The sequence below is a fragment of the Geotrypetes seraphini genome, chromosome 5 (assembly GCF_902459505.1).
Source record: "Geotrypetes seraphini chromosome 5, aGeoSer1.1, whole genome shotgun sequence".
Taxonomy (NCBI): domain Eukaryota; kingdom Metazoa; phylum Chordata; class Amphibia; order Gymnophiona; family Dermophiidae; genus Geotrypetes; species Geotrypetes seraphini.
In genome coordinates, this window is record NC_047088.1 from 249,199,304 (window position 1) to 249,214,235 (window position 14,932).

At 42.5% G+C, this 14,932-nt stretch overlaps 1 protein-coding gene across 1 annotated transcript in view; it reads right to left on the reverse strand.

Moving 5' to 3' along the window:
- The window catches only part of PDIA5 (protein disulfide isomerase family A member 5), a 321,624-nt gene that overhangs the window by 22,651 nt on the left and 284,041 nt on the right, over positions 1–14,932 (reverse strand). The gene's annotated exons all lie outside the window — the stretch shown is intronic.

The following is a 14,932-nucleotide window of genomic DNA, read 5'->3' on the forward strand; positions in this document are numbered from 1 at the left end:
GACATATGAGGTAGGCAGTTGATTCCTCCCGGCGGCGGCCATGGCAATCCATGCTGTTTGTCGGACAACGGGAGGAATAAGGAGTCAGCTGTGCATCTAGATTACAATCAGTCCTGCTGTCAGCCCCAGTTCCACTAAACTGTCTGGCAATAATGAAGCCAGAAGTTGCATCTCTCTTACCAAGTTGGTAAAGGCTCTACCAGTCTTGATTCTACCCCCTCTGAAGTGACTTCCTGATTTTAAGGGGCGGGATTGAGACTGGCAGAGCCTATAGCGACTTGGAAAGAGGGTTGGTCCCCGCGGCTTCTGGCTTTATTATTGCTAGATGGTTTAGTGTGACCAGGACCGAAGGCAGGGCCAATTGCAATCCAGATGTGTTGCTGACTCCTCACTCTCCACTCCTCCTGGCGTCCAGCAAACAGCAAGGAAGTGCCACAGCCGTCGGCAGGAGGAATCAGTTGCTTGTCTCACGTGGAGCCTGCCCCTGACCCGCAACTCCATTCCCCACAGCTAGACCCCCAGATAAGTAGTGTTGGAAGAGGCAAAGGGTAAAAGGTGATGGGGAGAGATCATGGATGGAGGTGGAGGGAGAGAGCAACAGAGATGAGGTGTTGAAAGAAAGAGAGGAGAGGATATGCTGGATGGAGGGGGCAAGAGAGTAGATACTGGTTAGAAGAGTTAAAATAACCTGCAACATTAGTTGTTACATTGGCTCTTTCTATTGATAAGTCATGGTTATTGAGGCTATTTCTTAAGAATAAACAGGAGTTTCTTGGTTGTAAAATTCAAATGTTTCCTGATGTTTCAAGGGAAACGCAAAAACGTAGGCGTGACTTTCTTCTATTAAAACCAGGGGTCATCTCACTAGGGGCTACATTTTATTTAAGACACCCCTGTAAATGCATTGTTCGTTACCACTAAACTAAATATATATTCTTTGAGCCTCAACAATTGACTAATTTTGTGGCTATGTCCTGCCTGGACAAGGATAAATTTCAATCTTGAGCTCTAAAAAGGAAAATGGTAATTCCGTTCCCGATGTATAGAAACAGTATTACTTTGTTGTACTGATTGTTTTTTCTTAGCTCGCCAATATAATTTCTTGGATCTAAAGAGGACTTGAGCTAATTTCACCTTAATAATAATTCTTGTAATTTTGCTTAACTTTTGTTAAGTATGGATTTATTGTTTAATGATTGTAATATACTTTGGTTAAATTTGGTTTCTGTACAAGTTATACTTGATATAAAAAAATACTTACTAATAGAAGGGTGAAAATAAGAGGGGGAAAGAGAGAGAAAGAGAAGATGCTGGAAGGGGGGAGAGGGAAGAGTAAACAAAATAACTGGAGAATAATAGGAGGAGGGAGATGGAAAGATGTAAATATAAGCAGATAGAATAGCAGAAAAATAAATGGAGGAAAACTGAAAGGAAAAGGTTAAAGTCAGAGATGGATGTAGGAGAGGACGTGAAGAAAACAGGAGGGAGAGAAGAGGCAGATAGGCTAACCCTGGAAAGAAAATTAAGAAAAGATAGAACAGAAACTGGAAAACTGGGATACACATGAATAAAATGGCCAACGTAGAAAAAAGAGAATTTTATTTTTAATTTCATGAACAGAAAATGCAGTTTTACTGTACATTTGCACTGCTTTCTTTTTATTTTCCAAAGTGTAGCATGCTGTTTCTCTTTCTCTGGTGCTGAACTGCATATGGTTTCTTGAGGCTTAAGTCTGATTTTTGTCTACATTTATTTAAGTTTGTGGCTGCTTGTAGTTGCGTTTTCCTACGTAGGGGGCCTTGTTGTGAATGTAATGTAATTTGTAATGTAATTTATTTCTTATATACCGCTACATCCGTTAGGTTCTAAGCGGTTTACAGAAAATATACATTAAGATTAGAAATAGGAAAGGTACTTGAAAAATTCCCTTACTGTCCCGAAGGCTCACAATCTAACTAAAGTACCTGGAGGGTAATAGAGAAGTGAAAAGTAGAGTTAGAGGAAAAATAAAAATAAAATAAACATTTTAACAAGATTTTAGTTTCCAGAAAAAGGGCTTCTTCAGGGAAGAGACTTGGCCGACAGTCCCAGGATGTCTATGTCTCCTCCCCTGCGATGTTCTCCCATCCATGCATTCCCTCCCAGACACACTGCCCGTGCCCCAGCCGCTCCAAGGAGGCTGCCCCAGATGAGGCCCACGGTGAATGCAGGATTCTCTCCTCTGCGGGAAAGCCGCCCGGAGCCGACAGTCGATCTTCATAGCGGATTGCAGGGGGGGAAGAGTTCACACTCTTGGTAGGATCGGGTCTGTGTTCTCTCGGTGGTTGTGGCTGGTCTCGTTGCTGCTTAGGTGTAAAAGCAGTTGATCTCCACTGCTGCTGATATTTAAAAGCAGGCAGATTGATCTCTCCAATGGACTGCAGGGGGAGGAGTTCACAATCCTGGCAGGATCGGGTCTGTGGGCTCTTGGTGGTTGCGGTAGGTCTCGCTGCTGCTTGTATGTAAAAGCAGTTGTTTTTCTACTGCTGCTGATATTTAAAGCAGGTAGATTGATCTCTTAAACGGGATATAAGGGGAGGAGCTCTCGATAGTGGCGGCTGGTCTTGGTACTGTTTAGGTGTAAAAGCAGTTGATCTCCCAATGCTGCTGATATTTAAAAGCAGGCAGATTGATCTCTCCAACGAATTGTATGGTGAAGAGCACACACGCCTGGCAGGATTGGGACAAAGGCTCTCGATAGTGGCGGCTGGTCTTGGTGCTGCTTAGGTGTAAAAGCAGTTGATCTCTTACTTCTGATGATATTTAAAAGCAAGCAGATTGATTTTTCCAACGGAATGCTGGGGGAAGAGCTTACTTGTCTGGCTGGATCAGGGCAAAGGGCTCTCGGTAATGGTGGCTGGTCCTGTTGCTGCTTAGGTGTAAAAAACAGTTGATCTTCCTAGTGGACTGCAGGGGGAGGTGGAGCTCACACTCTTGGCTGGATCGGGTCTGTGTGCTCTTGGTAGTTGCGGATAGTTCCGCTGCTGCTGAGGTGTAAAAGCAGTTGATTTCCCACTGTTGCTGATATTTAAAAGCAGGTAGATTGATCTCTCCAATGGACTGCAGAGGGAGGAGCTCACATGCCTGGCTGGATCGGGGCAAAGGGCTCTTGGTAGTGGTGGCTGGTCCTGCTGCTGCTTAGGTGTAAAAGCAGTTGATTTTCCTAGTGGACTGCAGGGAGGATGGAGCTCATATTTTTGTAGGATCGGGACTGTGGGTTTTTGGTGGGTTGGTCCCGTTGCTGCTGGGTGTAAAAGCAATTGATCTCCCACTGCTGCTGATATTTAAAAGCAGGCAGATTGTCCAGGGAGAGGAGCTCTGCACTCAAACTGCCATCCTCCTCGCCTCCAAGTTCCGGAATTTGTTAGCTTTTCATCCCAGATATTTTTATTATGTTTAGTGACTTATGAGAGTTGATGGGGAGAGAGGGTGAGCAGTCTTTATAGATTGGCTCACCATGATAACCTAAATTTCTAACCTCGGTTTATATTTGATTGAGTCAACCTTTTTCCTCCCCTTTTTTTGGGGAAAAGGATACCTTGGATTTATATTCGAGTATATACAGTATTTCCTTACCAGTTATTTACTCTGCTGCCTGTCTCTCAGGTATGAAACTTGACTGATCCTCATGAACCAAATTAAATATGACCTTATAAAAACATTAGTGAAAATCTTGGCTAAGTTGACTATCAAGTTAAGCAGAAGTATCGGGCAATATAAACCACAAAATGCCGAGTCTGTCCCTTCATTGTGACTCTTAAATAACCTCTCTATAGGTTCATAAATAGTTCTCCAAAAGTTCTATAAAACTTGGCTGATAGATAAGTCATCTGGATTAGATGATCTAACCCAGGAATCTCAAAGTCCCTCTTTGAGGGCCGCAATCCAGTTGGGTTTTCAGGATTTCCCCAATGAATATGCATTGAAATCAGTGCATGCACATAGATCTCATGCATATTCATTGGGGAAATCCTGAAAACCCGACTGGATTGTGGCCCTCAAGGAGGGACTTTGAGACCCCTGAAACCTGAGAAACTGAATAGACTGCTAGATCTCCCCTACCTGAATTTGTCTCTCAATCCCCTCTGATTCTTCTAACGTGCTATGGATCTTAAATAGCTATCAATATCATTCTCCTTCACTTGGGGCCTAGTTCTATATAAGACCTAGCAGAAGCTTAGAAAACTATGTCTTGTGCCTGAATTCTTCAATGGTGGTCCCCATTGTCATTCTGGACTTTTTTGTTGCTCTCTCCCTCTCTAACCAACCTAGAAATGGAGAACCAGATTGGGATGGGTAGAGAGCCATATGCTTGAAGGACAGGGCATTTCTCATGGGTTTCTGTCGGGACCTGGATTGGCCACTGCTGGAAACTAGTCTAGATGGACCATGGATCTGACTCAGTATGATTATTCTTATGCTCTCAATAGAAGAGAATACATTTGGAAACACCCACCTCTTTGAGAATGCCTCCAATGAAAAGTTTGATTTATTTATTCACATTGAATCGTCCACTACTAATATTGCTTTGTTTTCCCCCCAGTTCGAGGTTGTATTTATAAGAAGTTCCAGCAACGCCTATTTGCTTTTCAGGCAGCTAGCTGGGATAAGGAGTTATGCTCTCTATTTAGAAGGTCTTGTTTTTATATACATTAAAGAAAGTTATTGAAATCATTCTTGTTTGTAAAATTTTTAGAGAATTGAATTGATTAATGTTTACTCTGTAGTTCACTGGGAATGTCCAGTTTTCTATCTTTTGTGAACCGCATCGATCCGTGAGGAGTTTGCGGTCTAGAAATGTAAAGTAATGTAAAGCTGGAAGAGATAGCCGTCACTTACACATTCTGGTCAGCAGTGTCACAGACCCCCCATGGCAAGATATTTGGTGGCTTTCCTCCATAGTGGCTCCAACATAAAAATTCATAGCTGTCATAGCTGCTGCTCGTCTCCCAGGCATGAAACTTGGATTTTGATTTGTCTTGTCTAGCCCTTTTAGGAATATTTTGCATGGCATGGCTTATCTGTGGGAAATCGTGCAATGCAGGGAGAGACGTCTGTTCGAGCTCCCCCGAAGAGGATCGACAGGCGGTTACACCCTGGTACGCCAATCCTCTGCAGAAGACTAAGATAAGTAGTTTTCGCATGATTATCTAGTTTTTATTCACCACATTGCACAGAGTCATTTTGAATTGGCAAAAAAAGAGTTTTTTTTATGCCCATGAGGTTTTGTTGGGGTAGGCCTTAAAGCAGCTGTGGTGATTGGCCTGCATCACATTGTCCTTTTTTTGCATTTAAATTAACTCGTGCAGGCTTAGATTGGGTTTGTGTTTGCTGGTCTTGGTGAAGATTCCATTCATTGCACTTTATTTGGTGAAAGTATTTTATGTGTTATCTGGGGGAAATTACACTTTAAAAAAAAAAAATAATAAAAATAATATATATATATATTAGGGATAAATGCTTGAGCACCTGAATAATTTGTAATCCGCATAGAATTGTAGGATATGTGGTGTATGTGTATGTGTGTGTGTGTATATATATATATATATATATATATATATATATATATATATATATATATATATATATATATATACACACATATATACATATATATATACACACACACACACACAACACATATATATGGGGTCTGGTGTTGCAATTCCCTGTTAACACTTTGCCACCATAGGCCAGACATAAACCTTGCCTCAGAAACTCTTCCACCATTTAGACAGTACTAGCAAGGGTGTAAGCGGATAATTCTTCCCATGCTGTCAGCTTAGTATTTCAGCACCTCTTTTGTCCATAGGCCATTAATGAGATGGCTTGGGGAAATCCACTGTTTACTCCTAGGATAAGCAGCATAAAATCTGTTTTACTACTTGGGATCTAGCTAGGTACTTGGCATTTGGATTAGCCACTGTTGGAAGCAGAATACTGGGCTTGATGGATCTTCGGTCTGTCCTAGTATGGCAGCTCTTATGTTCTTATGTGAGCCAAGTATAGGACAATCAAGCCATTGTGACATCACTGATGAGGTTGGCTCTTAGGCATTGGTGGAATGAGCCATTATGACATCACAATCTCAGCTCTGGAATGCTGCTACTCTTTGGGTTTCTGCCAGGTACTTGGGACCTTGGGTGGCCACTGTTGGAAACATGATACTGGGCTTGATGGACCTTTGGTCTTTCCCAGTATGGCAATTCTTATGTCTCAGATAGTCACTGGTCCATCCCATCAGGAAGAGCAATTATTGCTTCCATGTCTCAAAGGTTTGCTCAGCCCCTCCCATCAGCTTGGAGGTTCCAACCGGGGATGCTACAAGGCAAGTACAGCCCTATCATTATAATATATAGGATAAGAAAAAAAATTCTACCCTTCTATTTTTACCAAGATGTTAAAAAAGATTGCATACTACTTAATAACAACTCCACACCCACGACATGTTTAGCTTAGCAGATGGCTGATTTCCATGCGCTTCACTACCAATCTTGCAGAAAAAATGAAATTTCTTTGGGCAGAATACAAGCATTTTCTGCTGTGTTGCTGCTAAGAAGGGAATTCTCTCCTTAACCTCCCCCATCCTCTACAGCTCCCAGACAGCACATGCCACCTGCTTAGAGGTTTCTGGTGCTAAAATAATGTAACCTGTTTCAGTGTATAAACTCTAGCACTGTTATCTCTAAGCTGAGTGGGAGTCTTTCACATACTGTACTGCCACTGGGGGGTGCTGCTTCATTATCACATTTAAAATAGTGAGGGACAGGCAAGCTCTGCAGGATTCAGGAAACCCGGCTGTCCCTAGTGAGTGAAAATAGAGTATGGAAGAACCACTCATTTTAGAGGAGCACCAGCCAGAAAAGTTCAACTTGGGTACCTTGATCACAGGCTTAATATGAAAGCTGGGATTTGTAATAAGAATAAATATTAGTCCATAATCTTTGAAGTTTATCAATACAATGAGGTCTACCATTTTCTCTGTCTGCACTCCATCTCTTTGGAATAATATTCCGGCCCACTTACGGGAAGAATCAATTCTTCACCATTTTAAGACGAAATTAAAAACATTTCTTTTTCTTGATGCTTTCGAGACCTAAATGTCCTTTTCATGGCTACATAGTTTTAGTCTACCTTTTAACACCCCTCCTTTTGTTTTTTCCCTATATGTTCTTTCTACTTGATAACTGTAGTTCTACCCTGTTTCCCTTTTTGTTTCTGTTTGTTTTTAATAACTATTAATGTTTTAAATGATGTATTATCTCATATGTTTTTAAGATAGTGTACACTGCCTAGAAGGCTGATTGGGCAGTATATGAAATTTTAAATAAACTTGAAACTTATTGAGAAAGACATGGGAGAAGCCACTGTTTGCCCTGGATCAGTAGCATAGAATGTTGCTACTCCTTTGTGGTTCTAGAATCTTGTTACTCTCTGGGATTCCAGAGTCTTGCTATTCTTTGAGATTCTGTATGGAATGTTGCTACTCTTTGGGTTTTGGCCAGGTACTAGGGAGCTGGATTGGCGACCGTGAGGATGGGCTACTGGACGCGATGGACCATTAGTCTGACCCAGGAAGTCTATTCTTATGTGTATACCACATGCAATCTGAAATGTAGTTTTTCTATATGTTCTCTAATTTTTATAATTTTAAAGAATAGGAAATGTATACAGAAGTCAAGCCTCAGTGTTGAAAACAAAATTAACATATCTAAGTATATAGGGGACTATGTGGTCTGGAAAACTATGGAAAATTATGATTTCTGTTTAATAATAAGGTTTAGAAAGCAAACGGAGGTCCCATGAAGTGATGCTAAATTAGTGAAACAAATACAAAGTTCTAAATTTTTTTTTTGATTAATAGGATATCAGATTCCAAATATTCACATACGGGAAGTTTTATGGGCTCAATCATGTTGCATACTGGATGAAAACGTGAAAAATATTTTTCACCCGACACATAGAATCTTGCCATAGAACTAAGGCCGAGAGGTTATCAGTTTGGCAAATCTGTTTTAAAAAAAACCCAAAAAACCAATCTCCCAAAGATCCCAATATTTGTACAGCGTTTTCAAGTCATATCTAACCAGCACTGAAGCAAAAATTATTAGAATCCATCTTTAAAGATTACCGTATTTTCATTCTCATACCGCGCACCCGTGTAAAACGCGCACATGGGTATAGCGCGCGGGAAACTGTAATTTACGTAAATAAATTTTTATATACCGCGCATGCCGCCCCAACTCTCCCGTTGCTGCCCGACTCTCCTTTCGCCCACCCCGACTCTGTTCTGGCCAGCCCGACTCTCCTTTAGCCCGCCCCGACTCTCCTCTGGCCAGCCCGACTCTCCTTTAGCCCGCCCCGACTCTCCTCTGCCCCTTGAAGTCCTGTCCCCACCCTGAAAGCCTGATGCCCCCCCGATGTCCGATTCACCTCCCCCCGCAGGACCGCTCGCACCCCCACCCCGAAGGATCGCTTGCACCCCCACAGCCTCCCCACCCCCTCTCCCATCATGTAGAAGCTGCCTACCATCGTCCTGCTGCTTCCTCTTCCGGAGGTCCCGCCCTTTCTCTGACATCAGAGAAAGGGCGGGACTGCCGGAAGAGGAAGCAGCGTAGACGCAGGGCTAAGAGAAGGGGCATGACCGCCGGCAGAGGAAGCAGCAGGACGACGGTAGGCAGCTTCTACATGATGGGGGGGGGGAGGCTGTGGGGGTGCGAGCGGTCCTTCGGGGTGGGGGTGCGTGTTCGAGCGCGAGCGGTCCTTCGGGGTGAAGGTGCGAGCGGTCCTGCGGGGTGAATCGGATGTCGGGGGGGGGGGGGGAACTATGTAAAAAAAAAAAAAGGGGATAACGCGCTTACGAATGTAACACACATGGTTATACTCGGTTTGTAAAATCGTGTATAACGCGCGCATTATATGCGTGAAAATACGGTAATTCTTCAAGCCCTCTAGTTTTCAAGTGACAGCTTTTCATTGTTATAGCCAACCCGCTTAGGAGAAAAGCTGGGCTGGTCATTATCAGATAGGAAAAGAGCCATTACAAACGTGCAATGCTAGGGTCCCGACGTGTCTGTATTTGGCAGCTGGCATCTCAGTTTACGGATGAGGGCTTAAAATCGTTCAACCTACTGAGCTTGCTGGGGGCTGAAGTATTTCCAGAGGGTATAACGTGTTAAAATACCTTGCCGAAGGAGAACTTGACTTTAAAAGCAATTTTCTCCACGATTCAGAGCTTGTTTCTGGATGCGACGTGCTTGGCTGCCCTTTCTGCCCACCTGTGAAGCTAACTTAGGGAGTCGCTGCGGAAAACCTGCAATCTTCCTGTCTGGCTGAACAGGCACTTGCAATAGTGCTGTGGAGGGAGCAAAGGCTCTGTCAGCATGTAGAAAGCCCTAATTGCAGGGAAAATTCCTTTTCATGGAAGCTATTCTCTTAAGGATGGATATTGAGGAAGTATTTTTCAAGCTTGCTAAATTTTCCAGTGGATTAGGAGTACTGGTGTCAATCTATTCCCAAGAGAACATTTCATTCTGTAAATACTAGTTTACAGCATTTTATTTATTTTTAAATACTTGACACACATTTTTCGGCTGTTTAAGGGAACTGGCTTGGAGGTAGGCTTCAGAGGGTAGTGGTGAACGGCACCCCCTCCGAAATGATGGAGGTAAACAGTGGAGTGCCGCAGGGCTCGGTCCTGGGCCCGATCCTATTCAACATCTTTATAAGAGACTTGGCAGAAGGGCTGCGAGGTAAAACAACATTATTCGCCGATGACGCCAAACTAAGCAATGTAGTGGGCAAAAGCACAACAGACATAAATTAAATGTCCGACAACATGATGCACGACCTACTCCTACTGGAGCGCTGGTCTAGGTCCTGGCAACTCAGCTTCAATGCCAAAAAAATGCAAAGTCATGCAAAGCCAAAATCCATGCAAGACTTATACCCTTAATGGCGAGATCCTAACAAGAACTGAAGCAGAACGAAACTTAGGGATGATCGTCAGTGAGAACATGAAGACTGCCAATCAAGTGGAGCAAGCTTCATCCAAGGCAAGGCAAATCATAGGTTGCATACGCAGGAGTTTCGTCAGCCGTAAGCCTGAAGTCATTATGCCATTGTATAGATCCATGGTGAGGCCCCACCTGGAATACTGTGTGCAATTCTGGAGGCCGCATTACCATAAGGATGTGCTGAGACTGGAGTCAGTCCAGAGAATGGCCACCCGGATGGTCTCGGGACTCAAGGATCTCCCGTACGAGGAACGGCTGGATAAGTTGCAGCTGTACTCACTCGAGGAACGCAGAGAGAGGGGTGACGTGATCAAGACATTCAAGTATCTCACGGGCCGCATCGAGGTGGAAGAAGATATCTTCTTTTTCAAGGGTCCCGTGGCAACAAGGGGGCATCCGTGGAAAATCAGGGGCGGGAAACTGCACGGGGACACCAGGAAATTATTTTTCACTGAAAGGGTGGTTGATCGCTGGAATAGTCTTCCACTTCAGGTTACTGAGGTCAGCAGCATGCCTGATTTTAAGGCCAAATGGGATAGACACGTGGGATCTATTCACAGAGAAAGGTAGGGAGGGTCATTGGGGTGGGCAGACTAGATGGGCCGTGGCCCTTATCTGCCGTCTATTTCTATGTTTCTATGTTAACCCTGATAACTTCTTGGCTAACCTGCACAAAAATAAAGCCAATGTTTTAAATTCATTGAAGGAGGCATGCCTGATATCAGGATAACTATTAGGACTGTGGGCACAAATCCTGTTCTCTGACAGACTTTGGGAAGCTATAATGTCTCCAATGTACCCCACATGTAATAGTAATTATTCTAATTGTGTAGTTTTTGGAAAATCTTTAGGCCAGGCAATTATGTTGCGACACATCCTTGCTCAGCACGTGATGCCCTGGGAATATATTTACTGCATGCATCCATTAAAGCTACACTACTGCTGGGCCCCAAGCAGAACAGAATAGGCCAACAAGAATAAAAGTCTTGTCGGTCTGGTGGCATGCTCCTCCGATAATGACCTTACGCCAGCGAGATTCTCTACGGTGCTGTGCATTAGTACATTTCCAGCTTCCCTGCATAGTCTGCATGCAGCACAAGAGGCGACTCCGAAAATGCCCCTCTGCTGTTCTTAAATGCCAATGCTATAATCATATTGTAAAGAAAATAGAAAGAACCCTTGCAGTCTCTCCTAGTGTGTAACGATGAAGTAAAAATTCATCCCTTTCATATGGGTTTCTGAAAAGCTATTCTGTTTAAAATAGGTCCTGCAATGCTAATATTTATTGATCCTTAAAAGAATAATAAATATAGACTATACAAGACAATATTGACTGTTGTTTTAAAAAATGAACGTGAACAACCATCTAGGTATTGATTTTAGGCTGAAAAGATCCAAGCACTGAACAGAAGACATATAAAAATTGTTTTCCTTCAAAAGTGGAAAACGGAATCCAAAGGAAAGTCATTATTTGTAATGGACTCCTCATCACCAGATGGCTTAGAGAGAAAAACTAAGATAGTATTTTATAATGTAAAATCTCTTATTTCAACAAAAGCACAACAATTTGTAGAAGTAAATAATTTAAGCACAACCAAGAAGATATTTCATAGTCTTCTTGTGTATAGATTGTACAAGAGAGTATTTGCACTAAGTGGAATTTCGGGCTGAGTGGTTGGAGCTAGCTCGGACAGTGGCAGTGTAGAAATGCCAATACAGTACAGTGATCCTTGGAATCTGAACATAATCCGTTCCAGAACCCCGTTCGAGTTCCAAAGTGTTCGAGTTCCAAGACTATTTTTCGCATTGAAAATAATAGAAACTTGATTAATCCTTTCTTGGGTCCCACAAACTCAAATTTTAACAGGAAATACACTGGATTTTAAGGTAAAATATTAACAAATATTCCAAAGCAGCATTCAGATTCTGGGGCACAAACACACACATACAATGTGCAGGGCGTTCGGATTCTAAGACAAAATTTACTACAAAAAAAAAAGTTTGGATTCCAAGTCGTTCAAGTTCTGGGGCGTTCGGATTCTGAGGTACCACTGTATTTGCAATAGGCAGAGACTGGAGGAGAAGGACTGGAACTGTGAGAGCAAGGGCGTAAACTCGAGTTATAAAGTAAACAAAACTGAGAACTTCCATTCTGCTATTCACCAGTTTGTTCAATGCAGATCACAAAAAAAGATGCCTCAGATATTTCTAGGATATGACTGTTTCAACAAATAGTTCATGGTTCATAGTTAAATTTGATTCAACACTAAACATAAGATACATAAAATTTGATTCAACACTAAACATAAGATACAAAGAGTTGTACAATTAAAATAATACAAGAAAATTAAAAGAAAGGAGGAATTAATAAACAAACAAACAAGACTTATCATGGACCAAACAAGCACAACATAGAGTAGGCTTACAAATATCGGTAAAAGCGTTAAAAGCGCGGTAGACAAAGCTGCGCCGACAAGCACGTGCTGACAAAAACACACCGGACATAAGCGTTGCCGTTTCACCTTATATAAAGCCTTATCTTTTACGCTCTACAGTTAGAAGTACTGGCGCTCCCGTGGGGGGGTTGCCCCTAATACACTGAAAACTCCCATTTCCCCCTGTTCAGGAGTTCTCAGTGTAGTGTGGGGGAAGGGAATTCCCACCCCCCCTCAATGGAAGCGCCAGGACTTCTAACTGTAGTGGGGGTTCCCCCTCCAGAGCATAAAAGATAAGGCTTTAAATAGGGTGAACCTGCGACACGCATATGTTCGACGTGGTTTTGTCTGCTACGCTTTTGACGTATCACCCAAATATCATACACCTAAGTACAACACCCTGCTCAAATAGCTTTGTCTCATCCTGTTTTCTGCTATCAAAATGAATGAATTGACCCTTTTATTTAAAAAAAAAAAAAAAGAAAAAGAAAAAACCCACAAAACCCTAGATTTTTTTTGTTTGTTTTGTTATTATGCCCTTTCTTTCGTGCATTCTTGATGTTTTCCTGAATAGTTGTCTTTTTATCTGTTAGTTCAGTGGTTCTCAAACTTTTTCTCACTTAATGTTTCAAAATTTTTCCACTGCTCCCCAGGTCAAACGATAGTTCTGTAATCTAATACATACTTGATAGTTGGTAGCTTGAGACAATTATTAATTTAAAAAACTAAAATAACTTATTATAAAGGTTATCACAATAATCTTGAACTATTTATTTTAAAAAAAAAATTCAACAATGAATATAAAAAAAAAATAATCACAAAAAATATTGATAGAACTAGTGAGATGGATGAGTTTGCTGTTCATTAAAAAATCTTCTCAAACCTCGGAGCCATATTTGATATGGCCAACTCATTGCTCGTTCCATATTGATTTTCGCTCGGTATTTGCTTTTTATCACAGCGAGCGCCAAAAAACCAACCAAAATTCAGTCATATCCATGCTGCTAAATCGTGTCTTGAGCAACAAGAACTGTACATTTTTCTTGAAGAAGGAAAAACACGAGTATGCCAAAAACTTTGTAGAGACAGAGTTTTTGCTGAAACTGGCATACTTGTGATATTTTTGAAAAATTAAATACGCTGAATCTTTCCTTGCAAGGAGGCAACATGCACATTTTGAAATTGATATTGAAGATTTCAGCTTTCAAAAAAAAAAAAAAAAAAGACAATTATGGTGGAGAAAAATGCATGAAGACGGTGGCAAAGATTGTTTTCCCCTTTTGCAACAGTTCATGATCTTCAATGAAGTTGTTTTGTCTGACAATATAAAATCAGTTTTTGAAGATCACCTATCGCAAAGGGCTCCTTTTACTAAGCTGCGATAGCGTTTTTAGTGCGTGCAGGATTTTAGCGCATGCTAAACCCACGGCTAGAACTAACGCCAGCGTCTAGCGTGCACACTAAGGGCTCCTTTTAATCAAGGTGCGCTACGGGGGTTAGCACGGTTGGACATTTCATCACGCGCTAACCCCCGTAGCAGCCTAAAATCCTAATGCCTCATCAATGGAGGTGTTACCGCGCAGTAAACCGCGCCTTTGTAAAAGGACCCCTAAAACCGCTATTGCAGCTTAGTAGAAGGAGCCCAAAGTATCAAATGGTTTGAAAAATATTTTCAAGAAGATGATCCCACGAAATTCGCCTGGATTCAGGATCCCTTCAGAGCCAAACCTCCTACTGACTGACTTTCCTTCTGAAGAAGAAGAAAATCTCATTGAGCTGTCTTGCGACAGGTTTTGGGTTTAATCCTAGCATTGCTCCTTCTGACCCTGGACAAGTCACCTAACCCTCCACCGCCCCAGGTACCATAGTTAGATTGGGCTAGATTCACTAAGCAAACCGATCGTGTACCGATCGTTTTGCAACCCCTTTGCGACCCCCAACCCGATTCACTAACCTTCTGGCCAATCCTGTCTGCACCCGATCCGATCCGCAAATGAGGGAAATGGCATTCAAATGTCGGAATGTAGCGATTCAATAACATTTTTTTAGGCACACCAACTGGGCTGGCCGATCCAAAACCAAGTGACTGCTGAGGACCAGTCACTCACGTCCTTTCCTGCTTTCTCCCGCCCTGAAATACCAGCCCTGCAGACCAGAGAAAAAAACTGCTCTCTGCCGCCCTGCCTGCCTCGTGTGTTCAAGCAGCAAGCCTGCCTCTTCGGCAGCTAAAACTAGTTGGTTTGCCTACTAACTTGAGGGGTACAGGGGTCAGGGCTCATATTTAAAGGGCTTTTTTATGTTGTAAACCTTTGCATCTGTGCTGAAAAGTGTCGCCCCTCCCCTCCTGCTCTCTGTCGCCCTCCCCCGCTTTAAACTCGTGGGTTAAAACCACGGGCTTGCACTGCAGTGAGGGCGGCAGAGAGTAGGAGAGTCAGGATGGGT